Source organism: Argopecten irradians, chromosome 8 (assembly GCF_041381155.1).
Source record: "Argopecten irradians isolate NY chromosome 8, Ai_NY, whole genome shotgun sequence".
NCBI lineage: Eukaryota > Metazoa > Mollusca > Bivalvia > Pectinida > Pectinidae > Argopecten > Argopecten irradians.
This window is the reverse complement of record NC_091141.1, coordinates 28,553,287-28,572,507: the sequence shown is the minus strand read 5'-3', so window position 1 is coordinate 28,572,507 and position 19,221 is coordinate 28,553,287. Positions and strand designations below refer to the sequence as shown.

The 19,221-nt window shown below is 36.9% G+C and overlaps 1 pseudogene; it reads left to right on the top strand.

The window, feature by feature from the left end:
• The first annotated feature begins 10,976 nt into the window (after positions 1–10,976).
• On the top strand, positions 10,977–17,522 carry LOC138330064 (uncharacterized; annotated as a pseudogene).
• Positions 17,523–19,221: the final 1,699 nt, after the last annotated feature.

Sequence of the window (19,221 nt, the reverse complement as noted above, 5' to 3'; positions counted from 1 at the left end):
CGAGTTTAACGAAATCATTTTACTCTCTGCATCTTTGTGTCTGTTGGTGATGTCGACATACCGAGTTCAGCGAAAAATCTCACTCTCAGCATCTCTTTTTGTGTTGGCAATTTGGACATAACGAGTTCAACGAAAACATATCTTTTCAGCATCTTTGTTTCTGTTGGCGATGCGGATTTAAGGAGTTTTAGTATATTTCTCATACTCATCATCAAAATGTCTAGTGGGGATGCAAAATTCAACGAAATCACCTAATGTTGAGCATCTCTGATTCTCTTGGTGATGTGGCCTATAACGAGTTCAACGGAATCATCTCATTTCAGCGTCTGGGGTTCTGATGGCGATATGCACATGACGATTTCAGCGAAATTATCTCATTTCAGCATTTATGTTTGAGTTGGTGATGTGGAAGAAACGAGTTCAACGAACTAATTTCACCCTCAGTATCTTTACTTCTGTTCTCGATGTGGCCTTAAAGAGTTCAAGGACATCAGCTAATTTGCAGCATTTTCGTTTTCTATTGGCAATGCGGCGATAAAGAGTTTTACCAAATCATCTCACTCCAATCATCTTTGTTTCTGTTGGCGATGTTGACATAGCGACTTTAATAAAATCATCTCATTCTCAGCATCTCTATTTCTGTTTTCGATTCGAGCATAACGAGTTCAACGAAATCATGTCACTCTCAGCATCGTTACTTGTGGACATACCGAGTTCAGCGGAATCATCTGATTTCAGCATTTCTGTTTCTTTTGTTGATGTTGAAGAAACAAGTTCAACGAATATATTTCATTTTCAGCATCTTTGTGTCTGTTGGCGTTGTGGATAAACGAGTTCAATGAAATCATATCATTTTCAGCATCTCTATTTCTGTTGCCGATGCGGCCTTAAAGAGTTCAACGCAATAATCTCACTCTCAGCATATTTGTTTCTGTTGGCGATATAGACAAAAACAATTTAATGAAATCATCTCATTCTCAGTATCTTTGCGTCTGTTGATGATGTAGATTTAACGAGTTCAACGAAATCAGCTAATTTGCAACATTTTAGTTTTCTTATGGAGTAGCGGCGTTAAAGAGTTTTACCAAATCATCTCACTCCAACCATCTTTGTTTCTATTGGCGATGTTGACATAAAGAGTTCAAGGAAATCATCTCATTCTCAGCATCACTGTTTCTGTTGACGATGCGGCCTTAAAGAGTTCATCGAAATCATCTCACTCTCAGCATGATGCAGATTTACGGAGTTTTAGTAGATATTGACTAATGAAGATTTGGGAATAGTCTCGCTCTTGTCATCCAAATTTCTACTTGCGATGCAAATTTCAACAAAATAATCTGATGTTGTGCGTCTCTGAATCTCCTGGTGAGGAGGACTTCATGTATTCCTAGACCAGAAGTTTATGGGTTAGGAGTTTCAGGAAATATTTGAATTACAACATCGGTGTTTTTCCTGTCGATGCGGCTAAATTATCTCATTCTCAGCCTCTGTTTCTCCTTGATATGCTTCCTTGATATGCCGTTTTTACTAGATGTACAAAATAATTGCTTTCTCATGCTGTATTTTCTTTTCTCTTGGAGATGCGGGCTTAACCAGTTTAATAAATGTATCTTTTCTGAACTTTTCTGCTTCTCGTGGAGACGCCGGTTTAACGAATTCTACGAAATCATCAACCCGAACCACTATGTGTTTTACCTGACACATCAAACAATATGCTATGGTGAAGAATACTTGTTAAAATGTGATCTTTTATCTGATGATCAACTTCTCGTCTGTGATTTCTTATAATACTTCGCTAGGTTGTCTCCTGATGGTAGCATTACCCGACTGTTCATGTGGAAGGAGGTTAGAAACATGTGCGGATGCTGCAACCTAGTAGCCTCGTGACCTGATCATTTGGAATGTTTAAGGCCATAAGCTCCTTGCTATGAGCTGGATGCGGCCTTTTATATCCACAAAGTTCATAGTTTAGAAGTAGATAAGCTGCCTCTGCTACTTTTGGGTGGTCACACACATTCCTTATGGTCAGTAAAGTTGAAAAAAGTAAGGAAACCAAAACCCAAATCAATGGTCACATTTTGATGAATATTCTTCTACTGTGTTTCAAAACAATGTCTGATTCCTCAAAATAACTTTCTTTTCAAAGCAATATCTGTTTCCTAAAAATACCTGTCTTAATGACTTTGAAGGAGTTCCAGAAAATATCTCTTTCTCATCTTTGCTATTTCCCCTAGCAATGCGGGCTTAATGCGTTTTATGAAATCATATCAGTTTTAGCCTTTCTCATTCTTATGCCATTGCGTGGTTACTATCTTCAACGAAATCATCTCACTCTCAGCATTTTTATTTCTGTTGGCGATATTGACATAACGAGTTTAACGAAATCATTTTACTCTCTGCATCTTTGTTTCTGTTGGTGATGTCGACATACCGAGTTCAGCGAAAACATCTCACTCTCAGCATCTCTTTTTGTGTTGGCAATTTGGACATAACGAGTTCAACGAAAACATATCTTTTCAGCATCTTTGTTTCTGTTGGCGATGCGGATTTAAGGAGTTTTAGCATATGTCTCATACTCATCATCAAAATGTCTAGTGGGGATGCAAAATTCAACGAAATCACCTAATGTTGAGCATCTCTGATTCTCTTGGTGATGCGGTCTGTAACGAGTTCAACGGAATCATCTCATTTCAGCATCTGGGGTTCTGATGGCGATATGAACATGACGATTTCAGCGAAATTATCTCATTTCAGCATTTATGTTTGAGTTGGTGATGTGGAAGAAAAGAGTTCAACGAACTAATTTCACCCTCAGTATCTTTACTTCTGTTGGCGATGTGGCCTTAAATAGTTCAACGACATCATCTCATTCTCAGTATCTTTGCGTCTGTTGGCGATGTGGACTTAACGAGTTCAACGAAATCAGCTAATTTGCAACATTTTCGTTTTCTATTGGCGATGCGGCGATAAAGAGTTTTACCAAATCATCTTACTCCAATCATCTTTGTGTCTGTTGGCGATGTTGACATAGCGACTTCAATGAAATCATCTCATTCTCAGCATCTCTATTTCTGTTTTCGATTCGAGCATAACGAGTTCAACGAAATCATTTCACTCTCAGGATCTCTGTTTCTGTTGGCAATAAGCCTTAAAGAGGTCAACGAAATTATCTCACTCTTAGCATCGTTATTTGTGGACATACCGAGTTCAGCGGAATCATCTGATTTCAGCATTTCTGTTTCTTTTGTTGATGCTGAAGAAACAAGTTCAACGAATATATTTCACTTTCAGCATCTTTGTGTCTGTTGGCGTTGTGGATAAACGAGTTCAATGAAATCATATCATTTTGAGCATCTCTATTTCTGTTGCCGATGCGGCCTTAAAGAGTTCGACGCAATAATCTCACTCTCAGCATATTTGTTTCTGTTGGTGATGTAGACAAAAATAATTTAACGAAATCATCTCATTCTCAGTATCTTTGCGTCTGTTGGCGATGTTGAGTTAACGAGTTCAACGAAATCAGCTAATTTGCAACATTTAGTTTTCTTATGGAGTAGCGGCGTTAAAGAGTTTTACCAAATCATCTCACTCCAATCATCCTTGTTTCTATTGGCGATGTTGACATAAAGGGTTCAATGAAATCATCTCATTCTCAGCATCTCTATTTCTGTTTACGATGTGAGCATAACGATTTCAGCGAAATCATCTCATTTCAGCATTTATGTTTCTGTTGGTGATGTGGAAGAAACGAGTTCAACCAAATCATTTCACTTTCGGCATCTTTTTTGTTGGCGAAGCGGCCTTAATTCAATAAAATCATTTCATTCTCAGCATCTTTGTTTTTGTTGGCGATACGGCCTTAAAGACTTCAACGAAATCATCTCACTCTCAGCATCTTTGTTTTTGTTGGCGATGTAGACAAAAAGAGTCAATGAAATCAACTTATTCTCAGCATCTCTGTTTCTTTTGGCGCTGCGGCCTTATAGAATTCAACGAAATGATGTCACTCTAAACATTATTGTTTTTGTTGACGATGCAGATATATGGGGTTTTAGTAGATATTGACTAATGAAGATTCAGGAAATGTCTCGCTCTCGTCATCCAAATTTCTTCTTGCGATGCAAAATTCAACAAAATAATCTGATGTTGAGCATCTCTGAATCTCCTGGTGATGAGAACTTCAAGTATTCCTAGACCGGAAGGTAATGGGTTAGGAGTTTCAGGAAATATTTGAATTACAACATCGGTGTTTTTTTTTCCTGTCGATATCGCTAAATTATCTTATTTCAACCTCTGTTTCTCCTTGATATGCTTTCTTGATCAACCATTTTTACAAAATGTACAAAATTATTGCTTTCTCATGCTGTATTTTCTTTTCCCTTGGAGATGGAATACTTGTTTAAATGTGACCTTTTATCAGACGATCAATTTCTCGTCTGTGATTTCTTATAATACTTCGCTAGGTTGTCTCCTGATGGTAGCATTACCCGACTGTACGTGTGGAAGGAGGTTATAAACATGTGCGGATGCTGCAACCTAGTAGCCTCGTGACCTGATCATTTGGAATGTTTAAGGCCATAAGCTCCTTGCTATGAGCTGGATGCGGCCTTTTATATCCACAAAGTTCATAGTTTAGAAGTAGATAAGCTGCCTCTGCTACTTTTGGGTGGTCACACTCATTCCTTATGGTCAGTAAAGTTGAAAATAGTAAAAAAAAATAAAACTAACTCAATGGTCACATTTTGATGAACATTCTTCTACTGTGTTTCAAAACAATATCTGCTATATTCTCAGTATCTTTGCGTCTGTTGGCGATGTGGACTTAACGAGTTCAACGAAATCAGCTAATTTTCAGCGAAATCATTTCACTCTCAGGATCTCTGTTTCTGTTGGCGATGCAGCCTTAAAGAGGTCAACGAAATCATCTCACTCTCAGCATCGTTATTTGTGGACATACCGAGTTCAGCGGAATCATCTGATTTCAGCATTTCTGTTTCTTTTGTTGATGTTGAAGAAACAAGTTCAACGAATATATTTCACTTTCAGCATCTTTGTGTCTGTTGGCGTTGTGGATAAACGAGTTCAATGAAATCATATCATTTTGAGCATCTCTATTTCTGTTGCCGATGCGGCCTTAAAGAGTTCAACGCAATAATCTCACTCTCAGCATATTTGTTTCTGTTGGTGATGTAGACAAAATAATTTAACGAAATCATCTCATTCTCAGTATCTTTGCGTCTGTTGGCGATGTTGAGTTAACGAGTTCAACGAAATCAGCTAATTTGCAACATTTAGTTTTCTTATGGAGTAGCGGCGTTAAAGAGTTTTACCAAATCATCTCACTCCAACCTTCTTTGTTTCTATTGGCGATGTTGACATAACGAGTTCAAGGAAATCATCTCATTCTCAGCATCACTACTTCTGTTGACGATGCGGCCTTAAAGAGTTCATCGAAATCATCTCACTCTCAGCATGATGCAGATTTACGGAGTTTTAGTAGATATTGACTAATGAAGATTTGGGAATAGTCTCGCTCTTGTCATCCAAATTTCTACTTGCGATGCAAATTTCAGCAAAATAATCTGATGTTGTGCGTCTCTGAATCTCCTGGTGAGGAGGACTTCATGTATTCCTAGACCAGAAGTTTATGGGTTAGGAGTTTCAGGAAATATTTGAATTACAACATCGGTGGGTTTTTTTTTCCTGTCGATATCGCTAAATTATCTTATTCTCAACCTCTGTTTCTCCTTGATATGCTTTCTTGATCAACCGTTTTTACTAGATGTACAAAATTATTGCTTTCTCATGCTGTATTTTCTTTTCCCTTGGAGATGGAATACTTGTTTAAATGTGACCTTTTATCAGACGATCAATTTCTCGTCTGTGATTTCTTATAATACTTCGCTAGGTTGTCTCCTGATGGTAGCATTACCCGACTGTACGTGTGGAAGGAGGTTATAAACATGTGCGGATGCTGCAACCTAGTAGCCTCGTGACCTGATCATTTGGAATGTTTAAGGCCATAAGCTCCTTGCTATGAGCTGGATGCGGCCTTTTATATCCACAAAGTTCATAGTTTAGAAGTAGATAAGCTGCCTCTGCTACTTTTGGGTGGTCACACTCATTCCTTATGGTCAGTAAAGTTGAAAATAGTAAAAAAAAATTAAAACTAACGCAATGGTCACATTTTGATGAATATTCTTCTACTGTGTTTCAAAACAATATCTGATTCCTCAAAATAACTTTCTTTTCAAAGCAATATCTGTTTCCTAAAAATACCTGTCTTAATGACTTTGAAGGAGTTCCAGAAAATATCTCTTTCTCATCTTTGCTATTTCCCCTAGCAATGCGGGCTTAATGCGTTTTATGAAATCATATCAGTTTTAGCCTTTCTCATTCTTATGCCATTGCGTGGTTACTATCTTCAACGAAATCATCTCACTCTTAGCATTTTTATTTCTGTTGGTGATATTGACATAACGAGTTTAACGAAATCATTTTACACTCCGCATCTTTGTTTTTGTTGGTGATGTCGACATACCGAGTTCAGCAAAAACATCTCACTCTCAGCATCTCTTTTTGTGTTGGCAGTTTGGACATAACGAGTTCAACGAAAACATATCTTTTTAGCATCTTTGTTTCTGTTGGCGATGCGGATTTAAGGAGTTTTAGTATATGTCTCATACTCATCATCAAAATGTTTAGTGGGGATGCAAAATTCAACGAAATCACCTAATGTTGAGCATCTCTGATTCTCTTGTGATGCGCCCTGTAACGAGTTCAACGGAATCATCTCATTTCAGCATCTGGGGTTCTGATTGCGATATGTGTCATGACGATTTCAGCGAAATTATCTCATTTCAGCATTTATGTTTGAGTTGGTGATGTGGAAGAAACGAGTTCAACGAACTAATTTTACCCACTTTCTTCTGTTGGCGATGTGGCCTTAAGAGTTCAACGACTCATCCATCTCAGTATCTTTGTGTCTGTTGGCGATGTGGCTTAAAAGTTCAACGAAATCAGCTAATTTGCAACATTTTCGTTTTCTATTGGTGATGCGGCGATAAAGAGTTTAACCAAATCATCTTACTCCAATCATCTTTGTGTCTGTTGGCGATATTGACATAGCGACTTCAATGAAATCATCTCATTCTCAGCATCTCTATTTCTGTTTTCGATTCGAGCATAACGAGTTCAACGAAATCATTTCACTCTCAGCATCGTTATTTGTGGACAAACCGAGTTCAGCGGAATCATCTGATTTCAGCATTTCTGTTTCTTTTGTTGATGTTGAAGAAACAAGTTCAACGAATATATTTCACTTTCAGCATCTTTGTGTCTGTTGGCGTTGTGGATAAACGAGTTCAATGAAATCATATCATTTTGAGCATCTCTATTTCTGTTGCAGATGCGGCCTTAAAGAGTTCAACGCAATAATCTTACTCTCAGCATATTTGTTTCTGTTGGCGATGTAGACAAAAACAATTTAATGAAATCATCTCATTCCCAGTATCTTTGCGTCTGTTGGCGATGTGGACTTAACGAGTTCAACGAAATCAGCTAATTTGCAACATTTTAGTTTTCTTATGGAGTAGCGGCGTTAAAGAGTTTTACCAAATCATCTCACTCCAACCTTCTTTGTTTCTATTGGCGATGTTGACATAAAGAGTTCAAGGAAATCATCTCATTCTCAGCATCACTACTTCTGTTGACGATGCGGCCTTAAAGAGTTCATCGAAATCATCTCACTCTCAGCATGATGCAGATTTACGGAGTTTTAGTAGATATTGACTAATGAAGATTTGGGAATAGTCTCGCTCTTGTCATCCAAATTTCTACTTGCGATGCAAATTTCAGCAAAATAATCTGATGTTGTGCGTCTCTGAATCTCCTGGTGAGGAGGACTTCATGTATTCCTAGACCAGAAGTTTATGGGTTAGGAGTTTCAGGAAATATTTGAATTACAACATCGGTGGTTTTTTTTTCCTGTCGATATCGCTAAATTATCTTATTCTCAACCTCTGTTTCTCCTTGATATGCTTTCTTGATCAACCGTTTTTACTAGATGTACAAAATTATTGCTTTCTCATGCTGTATTTTCTTTTCCCTTGGAGATGGAATACTTGTTTAAATGTGACCTTTTATCAGACGATCAATTTCTCGTCTGTGATTTCTTATAATACTTCGCTAGGTTGTCTCCTGATGGTAGCATTACCCGACTGTACATGTGGAAGGAGGTTAGAAACATGTGCGGATGCTGCAACCTAGTAGCCTCGTGACCTGATCATTTGGAATGTTTAAGGCCATAAGCTCCTTGCTATGAGCTGGATGCGGCCTTTTATATCCACAAAGTTCATAGTTTAGAAGTAGATAAGCTGCCTCTGCTACTTTTGGGTGGTCACACTCATTCCTTATGGTCAGTAAAGTTGAAAAAAGTAAAAAAAAATTAAAACTAAAACGCAATGGTCACATTTTGATGAATATTCTTCTACTGTGTTTCAAAACAATGTCTGATTCATCAAAATAACTTTCTTTTCAAAGCAATATCTGTTTCCTAAAAATACCTGTCTTAATGACTTTGAAGGAGTTCCAGAAAATATCTCTTTCTCATCTTTGCTATTTCCCCTAGCAATGCGGGCTTAATGCGTTTTATGAAATCATATCAGTTTTAGCCTTTCTCATTCTTATGCCATTGCGTGGTTACTATCTTCAACGAAATCATCTCACTCTCAGCATTTTTATTTCTGTTGGCGATATTGACATAACGAGTTTAACGAAATCATTTTACTCTCTGCATCTTTGTGTTTGTTGGTGATGTCGACATACCGAGTTCAGCGAAAACATCTCACTCTCAGCATCTCTTTTTGTGTTGGCAATTTGGACATAACGAGTTCAACGGAAACATATCTTTTCAGCATCTTTGTTTCTGTTGGCGATGCGGATTTAAGGAGTTTTAGTATATTTCTCATACTCATCATCAAAATGTCTAGTGGGGATGCAAAATTCAACGAAATCACCTAATGTTGAGCATCTCTGATTCTCTTGGTGATGCGGCCTGTAACGAGTTCAACGAAATCATCTCATTTCAGCGTCTGGGATTCTGATGGCGATATGCACATGACGATTTCAGCGAAATTATCTCATTTCAGCATTTATGTTTGAGTTGGTGATGTGGAAGAAACGGGTTTAACGAAAATATTTCACTTTCAGCATCTTTGTGTCTGTTTTCGATGCGGCCTTAAAGAGTTTAATGAAATCATCTCACTCTCAGCATCTTTTTTCTGTTTGCGATGCGGCCTTAAAGAGTTTAATGAAATCATCATACTCTCAGCATCGTTATTTCTGTTGGCGATGTTGACATAACGAGGTCAACGTATTTTCAGCATCTCTGTTTCTGTCGGCGCTGCGGCCTTAGAGAGTTCATTAGTTTTGTTGGCTATGAGTTTTAGTAGATATTGACTAATGAAGATTCAGGAAATGTCTCGCTCTCGTCATCCAAATTGCTACTTGCGATGCAACATTCAACAAAATCATCAGATGTTGAGCGTCTCTGAATCTGCTGGTAATGAGGACGTCATGTATTCCTAGACCAAAAGGTTATGGGTTGGGTTAGGAGTTTCAGGAAATATTTGAATTACAACATAGGTGTTTTTTCCTGTCGATATCGCTAAATTATCTCATTCTCAACCTCTGTTTCTCCTACCAAAACAAACTAAATGGTCACATTTTGATGAATATTTTTCTAGTGTGTTTCAAAACAATATCTGATTCGTCACAAAATCTATTTTGTTAAAGCAATATCTGTTTCGTAAAAAGTACCTATGTTAATGATTTTGACCTTTGCACATCTTTGTTATTTCACCTAGCAATGCGGGCTCAATGCGTTTTATTAAATCATAAGTTTCATCTTCTTATGCCGTTGCGTGGTTCATCGAAATCATCTTACTCTCAGCATCTTTGTTTCTGTTGGCGATGTGGACAAATCGAGTTCAACGAAATCAACTAATTTTCATGCTTAAATAGTTCAACGAAATAATATCACTCTCAGCATCTTCGTTTCTGTTTACGAAGCTGCCTTAAAGAATTCAACGAAATCATCTTACTCCCATCATCTCTATTTCTGTTTGCGATGTTTGTGATTTCAACGAAATCACTGGATATCAGGTGGATTATTTGATAAAATAATTTACTGAACTTACTAATACACCAGAAAGTGTTATACTCCGAGAAGTGATAACACATGACAGGATACACAATTCAGATAAACATAAAAATAGTATTCTATGAAATGACTAATCGAATCTTTCCCTACCTAGAGGGTGTGACAACGAAATTACAACCCGAGGGGTAATTCATGAACGTCTAACCCGAGGCTTGCCGAGAGGTGGACATTCAGGAATTGCCCCGAGGGTTGTGATTTCGTTGTCATACTCTCATTGGCAGGGGAATTATTCTTTGTCTTCCACATACAAAAGAAAAACTAGTGATAATATCCTAAAAAGAAGCATTTTCACGGCAAGCCACGGACACACCGCATGAAGTCATGACGTCACGCAATTGTCTTCAGGTTCAAAAGTTAGTGCGCGCAATCTGTCATACCCTAGAGGTTGACAGAGAAACCTCCCACGGCTAAAACCAGTGACATATCAGTGAAAGGTGGGAGAGGGGTAGATCTCTGACAAACCATAGTCAGGGACCACTAGTAAATCGAACTGTCACAGTTCTAATTTATTCACTGTTGACTTCAGTTGGAAATTTTGACATAACCCGGACATAACATCATTTTTTAAGATACATCATGTGCGACTGATATTCTGAAGATCTGTTTGAGATTAAACATGTTTATTTATACACAGGTTGAATAATTATCATGTGCAAATAACTTAACGCTAAAATGACGTTATGTTTTTTTATTCTTAGATGAAGGCTTCTTACACCTACATGTTCTACTGATCTACCTACGTTACACATGAGTGAACACATCTCATCCAATGATATGTCTATAATACAGGTGAAAAAGGAAAAATGTATATGTCGTGACTAATCTTTATTTATACTTCCTGGATTTTTCATCAAAGTTTTAGCCCGTTTGTTGTTCCTTCAGTAAACCCTGAACTGTGACGGCATATGTAAGTATGTCATACTTTATAAAAGCACTTGAGGTAAAATGTTCCATTGTATCACAGAACTGGTGTATCTTCTGTATGTTATCTTGGTCATCGAGCGATGTATGTATCTCTTAACTTACAATGATTTCCTCTTGACTGATCAACATTTTGAGAACGTCCTAACTAGTACTGCCTCCAATCTCGGAACTTACTTCTTATAGCTTATAAATAAAAGTCTTGTCAGATAGCTTTATATCAGAACTCTGTGATGACAGCATGTAAATTCCTGAGGTGTCCTGATAGGATTTACAAAGGTGTTACCATGTGTCTTCAAGTACTCTTGTGTGTAGAAGGAAATGTGTATCATGCGTGGGTGTGTATGTGTATTTCGATTACTTTTCTGAATTTCTCTGTAATAATGGGAACTTGGACTAATTCAATAAATCAAGATTGTATTTCACTATATGGACATATGATACGTCAGAACAGGTATATTATCTGCATAATAAAATCTGCGACAGTCATTTGCATGACAATATCAAAAACACTCGATCTGTATGTTTATTGTTAAATGAAATCCTGCTATAGACACCTGTAAGCAAGGCTATTTGGTGACAGAAATATGTACCGAGCTCTGTGAATTTACTTAACAAAAAGATACATTTTTTTCATAGTTTGATAAAATATACAAATAGCACAACAATCTACGAGTCAATATAAAAGGTTAGTACATCACGTGACAGAATACATAATTCTGATTGGCTACACACATGGATACTATTTGCAATAGTGCCCGGGCAAGCGGGCACTATTGAAGTGGCGCGAAATTGAACGTGAATGTATTGTGACGTCACCATTACATGACGTCATTATAACGTTGCGCTTCGACCAAGACGTCAAAATGGCGGACAGGCTGTTGTGTGCGGAGATGGAAGCAAATGTTGCTTTTCTACAGAATACAGTTCACTTATGTTCAATATTAATCTACTTTTAATCTTCATGAAGCTGAATCCCGTTTTAAAGAAACACATCTTTCTGCAACAATTTATATGTTGTACTTTTAATGTAACAGCGTGGTGTGGAAATGGAGATACCGTTGCGAGGTGTCGTTTGACGTGCTTCTGTTACGATGACATGAAAACGGGTCTCATGTGAGGGTGATGTACTAAACCCATTATGGCCTGTTTAAGAGGGCACTATTGCCTCAAAGTATTGTCTCGTGATAGGATAGTGCCCTCGCCTTCGGCTCGAGTACTATTCCATCCCTCGACAATACTATGAGGCAATAGTACCCTCTTAACCAGGCCATAATAGATAATTAGGTCCGATGCATAGATGGTTGTTACGTTTTCTGAGTGTGTGTTTAGGGGCTGTAGTGTAATTTTTATATCTCCCTTATAATGGCTATCTCTTGTCATTTTATTTGATTTTTATTAAACATGGTAGTAAACGCAGAATAAAACGTCCAGGGCAAATTCGGCGTTCATTCCAGACGTTAAACAGGAAACCAATTCTTCCGCGGTAATAGGTAAAATAAGTAAAATCTTACTCTGCTATCTACAATCACTAGATTAATTCACACTATGAAACAAATTTAATAGGGGTCTTAATCTTTTTTGTTTGTTTTTCAGACTTTTCTCATGGACACAATACAACAGAAAGTTGTACAGACATTGTTTTCATTTCTCGTAGACAATGTGGACCCTCGGTATATCATGGCGGAGCTGTTCAGGCGAAGGGGGATGTCTCGGCAACTGATGCAAAAAATAAACAGTGACAACTGCAGTCATCATCGCTCCTTAACATTTTTCCTGGAGATCGTGGATACATGTCCATTTCACGTTCTTGTAAACTGTCTGAGATATACACAACACACATTTGTGGCTGTGAGATTGGTTGACACGTATCAGAGAATGAAAAAGGAGGACAATACAAGTATGCCCGTTCAATCAGCAATGAACCAGTGTCTTGACATTTCAGATGAGAAATATGTGTACGAAGAGTTAAGGCTGTATAGAGACAATGGTGCCATTGACACACTTGAACGGAGAGTTAGCAGTATTGTGTGGAAATGGAATACCGACTACAAAACTCGAGCACAGTCGGTGGAAAAGGCACGAGTAGCGCGGGTCTTATGGACGCTAAATTGGCCTGGTTGCGGTTCTTGTTGGAAGCAGATAAACCATGTGATGTCCTTCAACAAATCCATGATGTAGGGAGTTTGATTGTTCATACAGAACATCCACTGACGTCGACGATCATGGTTATGGCTGCTCAGGCGCAAATGTTAATGTTTCCAAAGGGCTATGATATGGAGGATATCGTGCATAAATACAACAGCATCAGATTGGTAGCAACGTCTCTAAGATTGGATGCTATGCATCTAGTGAATTTCTACGTGGCAGAGTTCTGCATTGACTGCATATCATATGAACGAACGGGGAAGCAAGAGATCAAGGATAGAATGAAAACCTTACTTGAGAGAATGATCAACACAGTTGACAATTTGCCCGATGTAAACAAAGTAGATGAGCAGTATCGATCAGCGTTCATTAGAAGATGTCTGTTGGTGAAAGTGCTTCTTTACCTTGGTATGACTCACAGAGGCAAGCCTGTTACTGGCTCCGTGTCAGGAAACGACTTAACGTCTGCGAGCATGGTTCTCCAGCAGGTCTTCAAAGACTGGGGAAAGCTAGAAATCAAGTGGCAGATGTTGTTTTATGTAGCAAAGGCGAGGTTGCGACTGCAAGAAGGGAGGAATGAAGACGCCCTAAAACAGGCAGAGCTAGCCCAGCAGTTGTCCAATGAGCTCCATCATTCGGAAGAGAGGCGGAATATCAGTGAACTTGTACAAAATGTTAGGCGCACATTAATCGCGGGTTCAGAATAGTAATCAAGGTATTATCATCATTTGAGCTATGCTTTGATTGTTCGTAAAATATTTGTCAAGCAGAAACGAAATTTGAAATTAATGTTTTAAACTAACAATTTAACCCCAATAATACATTCTTGATGTGGAAGCTATTGAAGATGTCACTGCAATAGCTTGAAGTAGTATGTAAAGATTAATCTTAAACGTGGACATAAAACGGCAAAGAAGGCTTCTTACAGAAATCAGTACCAAGCACGAGTTTAATGGAAAAAGTCATGCATTAAGATTTCTCCGATTGTGGGGTATTCGGTTACACGTATTCGTAAGATTATACGCAGATAAAGATGGTGTAATTTATGTAGCGTTACCAGGCCATAGTTATGAAAATTTAATTTAGGTTAAGTCATGATCATTGCACATATGCACATACATATAATTTTCAAATATATCTTCAGGCAGTTGATCAAGGAACATCGTCTTAGAAGTCCATATATGACGTTATTTCATATCTAGGAGGTTGTTATTCAATCATTGCCTGACGCCACTTTGGAATCGTGATCTTTACGCCATTCCTGTTTCCTGGTATCTAATATATAAGATACTCGGGATATTCTTTAAATACACTCTACTTCACACACTCCACAGGACACCACACTACAGGCACACCACAGCATGGAAATAATTTTATAGAATGTATTTAGTAGACGAAGAAGTTGTTATTGTAATCCCCGTCAGGATGTATAGGGCTATACGATCCTTTAGCAACTATGCTAATTATGCATATCGAATCAAATTAAAACCATGGAAAAGAAGACAAAGCCTTCATCATCATTATTGTTCAACGAACAGCTACCAACAATGTCATTGTTTGAAACATCAACAAACAACAAAACTATACTTTTATTACATTTATTAATTAGATAGAATATATAAAGCCTACAATTATTATAATTGATGATACCACTTTTTTAATCCTAAAATGTTATATATAACAGCAGACCGGTAATATCCCATCCCCTTGAAACTGATATTGCACCCCCTCCCCACGCGAAAGATACTTCATCCCTTCAACGTGACATCGTACCCTATAGAAAGCGATATCACACCCATCTTAATTTTCAGATTTTGACTTTTTCGCTGATTTTCCTCCGATACTAGTGTACGAAATCTATGATTGTAACATAAGCCGTTGACTGCTCAGTCGGAAAATCGACGTCGATGACAATTTCAAATTCCCAATTAAGAAAGTGATTGAACAACTGCGCCTTGCCAACCTCCACTGTTAGGACATAAAGTCTATTGATCTACATATATTTCGAGTTAAATTATTGCGGTCATTCTTGTGATATCATTTCGTAGGAACTTATGACTTGTATTTACACTCACACGGTTGTCTGAAAATTCAAATACTAGAATTTTATTAATGTTAACTCATTAAGGTATTACACGCCTTTTCCACCATATTGGATGTGATAAGGATACGGATCTTTCGTGTGCTGACGTTTAAGGTAAAGGATAATTCAGGGCGACTGTTTAACACCTGTAAGAATTTTATTTGTATAAACTGTACATAAAATATATATATATTGGTGCGTCATAATAGTACTTGCTGACGTTATTGCATGATATCGTAAAAAGGCGACTAAATTTAGAATATTAGTTTTTCTAATCTATTTTTTCTTCATAACGTCTCTTGGAAGCCTTTCAATATCAACGAATACCATTTTATAGTCATGAATCTTGTTATGTTCTAATAAAAACAGTGAAAATATGGTCATTAGACTTTGTTCCATAATTGATTTTAAAAGAATATAAGTTGTATCTGGTCTTTTTGAACATATTTAAACCCTCAGATTGCCACAAATTTACGTAAGTCCGCCTTAAAACAGATATTCAACATCATTTGCACGCAGACTAGAATGTGAATCTGGCGCACTCTCAAACATGGTTTGCATTGTATGTGTTTTTAAAACAGAAAATGTATAAAGTCTATCAACACAGCTACTTAATGATACGATAAGATCTACAAACACGTAAACTGATCAACAACGAATTACATAAAATTTAACTAAAACACATCACATATGTATTTACATTTTGTATATTATCTTAAAGTTGTATTTCTTGTAATTTTCACTGTAACGATATGTCGTTTTAACATTTTATGTTTGAATATGGACATGTAACTTGATGATTTAGCTCCCCAAAACCATATGTCAGTATATAAAAGAGCCGAAATATAGTGATCATATATTCCTGGTTTTGAATAAAACGCAGTCAGTCTCCGCCATATTCAGTATCTTCGGGTTTTGTCGGAATTCCGAAGCGTATCAGGTGACTGACGTCCTGCACGTGGTGAATCAGGTAACTAGCGTAAGCGCACGTGTTTGTTTGCGTTTTCCTTCTGGCTAATATGAGCAAATCGTGCTGGTTTATGTCCACAGAGCGAGTATTTTAAACATCGAATTCACACTTTGCCGTAATTCAATATTGCGTGTATCAAAAATTGTAATGTGCGAGCATTAATATCTTTTCACTTGGTTTCACAACTCTCGTGTTACTTCCAGATTGTCGCGACGATGTTCGGAAGAGTTCGGAATGATGCGGTATCTTTCGAGCCTATTTTTTACGTGTACACGTTAAAAAGATTTTTTCACTTTTAAAATTAAAATACTTCCAGTGCTGCAACTTAATAAAAAGTGGTAAAATTAAAAAGTTTAAACCTCGCACAGACGGAGAAAAATGTGTATAACACCTATACAGTTTTTACTATGACAAAAAGAGCGAAAGTGATAGACCATACAACTTTAATTTAAGTGTCGGCCGCCAAAAAATATTTGGCGGCCGCCACTTAGTTGCCGCCGAATAAAACATTTTCGTTCTCCTGAAAAATACTTCTCTAAGTTAGCCTCCGTAATAATCCGTGTACCTGCCTATTTATAGTTACTACCGCGACCGGTTTACCTGAACTCTACTGCATGAAACACAAACTACTGTCAACGTTAGTAAGGAGAACAATTAACAATCACAAGAACTCAAAGCGAGTGACTACAGAAAATGCAATAAATATTTAAGTTCTCATCAACGGCCCATCTAAAAAAATCGTAAAAAACATAACTATTTTTAACATATTGATTGGTTCATTGGCTTGTGAATAAACTGGAAATCACCAGCAAAGCAGTTTGCTTTGTGGTAAACTATTTATAAAGATGACAGTTAAATAAAAATAGGTATGAATCGTTTTTAAATAATCGCAGAATCGGTATCAACAGTGAAATGATGAATATGCATCCCGAAATAAACGCCGGCTTCGAGACAAGAGAATTAAGGAATGTGTAGGAATAGATCCTGTGACATACCAATCTTTAAATAGAAGTGAGTAAATGGCGTAATTCTCGTTCCTTACTTCTAAATGTGCCATTGCTTTTCAGGCGACGGTATAGTTGTCAAACAGGTCTATATTAGTTAAGCGAGTTCTATGTGTATTTATATTGATTGAAAGAGGAACATTGGAAATTATGTTGCATTACTCATGTGCAGCACAAAGCGCGACCGTTATATAAAAATAAAGTTCCTTATTAGCAGCTGAGATGGGACCCCTTCATATCATGACGAATTTTTTCAGCCTAAAAGAAATGTCCCAGACGGATAAATAATACAAACTATGGACACTGACGTTCTTTGACATTTTTTCTCGAAATTATCGATACCTGTCCATTTGACACTCTTAATTGTTAATTATCTAAAACTACATTTGGCTAATAACCTCCCCCGTAGAATGCATGATCAATTGAAACCAGGTTCAAGTGTCCTTGCACTATCGGTTGTTCTTGTTATATTTGATAGTCCATATATCCCCATTACACAGTTATTATTTTAGACAAAAAATCTACAGGTTTAGCAGACCTATCTGGATTCTTCCGACGTCTAGTTTTGTTTCGTGTTTGTGATTCAAGTTACTTCACCGACATTAACATTCATGACGAGCAACACACAAACGAAAAAACAATAAGAACAATCTCATTTCAAATGAAGGGGGATAACTCCAGTATGCTTAAAACTTTAATACAAAATTGATACATAGACAACGAAAATGAAACATTTTTATAAAAATGTAAATCTTGAATAAAAAGCTTCGATAAAAATGGATTTATTTGTTTTGGTAAATCTCATTTGTTGTTGTTTCCTTCCACATACAGATGCTGGCCAAAGGCTGTCCATTTTACATTAAGTACATCATTGGCGATCCACTGATGAATGAGGAAGGAGACTCATTATCAGTTACACAAAATACGTGTTGTTTGCATTGAAATTATGGTTTATTTATTAATATTTACATTTCAAAGGTATGGCTGCTAAACGAAAATTCATATTAGAGTTTTAATTATAAAACATCAAAATGTAAATAATAAGTTGACTTGATCTCATTGATAATAATATGCATAAGAAAATTCACAGTATGTTAGAGAGATATAAAAAAATGAAAATATCGATATACAGTAACACACTTTGGAAATTTCAAATACATTTTTGATTTCTATTTTTATCTTTTATGTACCTAAATTTGATTGTTTATAATTGAATGAATAGTTTCTACCTTGAAATAAAGGTTAAGACAGCAGATAGAATGTTTAAACAAGACATTTAGTGAGACATGTTAATCCATGATATTACTTACTGTAACAGTATTATTAACGTGGTATGACAATTATTGAAATGAACAGAATTAAAGAAGAAACGTGACGTTGTATATGACCTTGACCACAAGAGCATACAGCACATGCTGCAAGGTTATCATTATATAGGCCATAGTTTAAATTATTACAACCACCCCTCACTTGACAAATACAATTTATGTATTGATAAGGCGGTAACCATTGTAATTAAAAACTTCTAAAATCAGTAGTTTTAGACTTAAGGCCTGAGAAAGGTGTTTTTCTGGCCTATTCTACGCCAAAGAGAAGTTTATTCAATTTAAAAAAAAAACATCCCCTTTTGAACCCCATCAAGCATTGCAACAATTCAAGTATCCAACTGTTAGATACTTAAATAGGACTTAATTGGTTACACAGGTAAATCATGCTTATTTTATAGTCTGATGAACACATGCAGGTAAGGTTTATATATAGGTACAATTGAATTCCTTGTACCATATCACAGTTACATGGTTATCGTATCAGAATGGATTTAACATGCAGTTTATTGTAATAATCAATCATGAGTTACACACAACTATCCCAA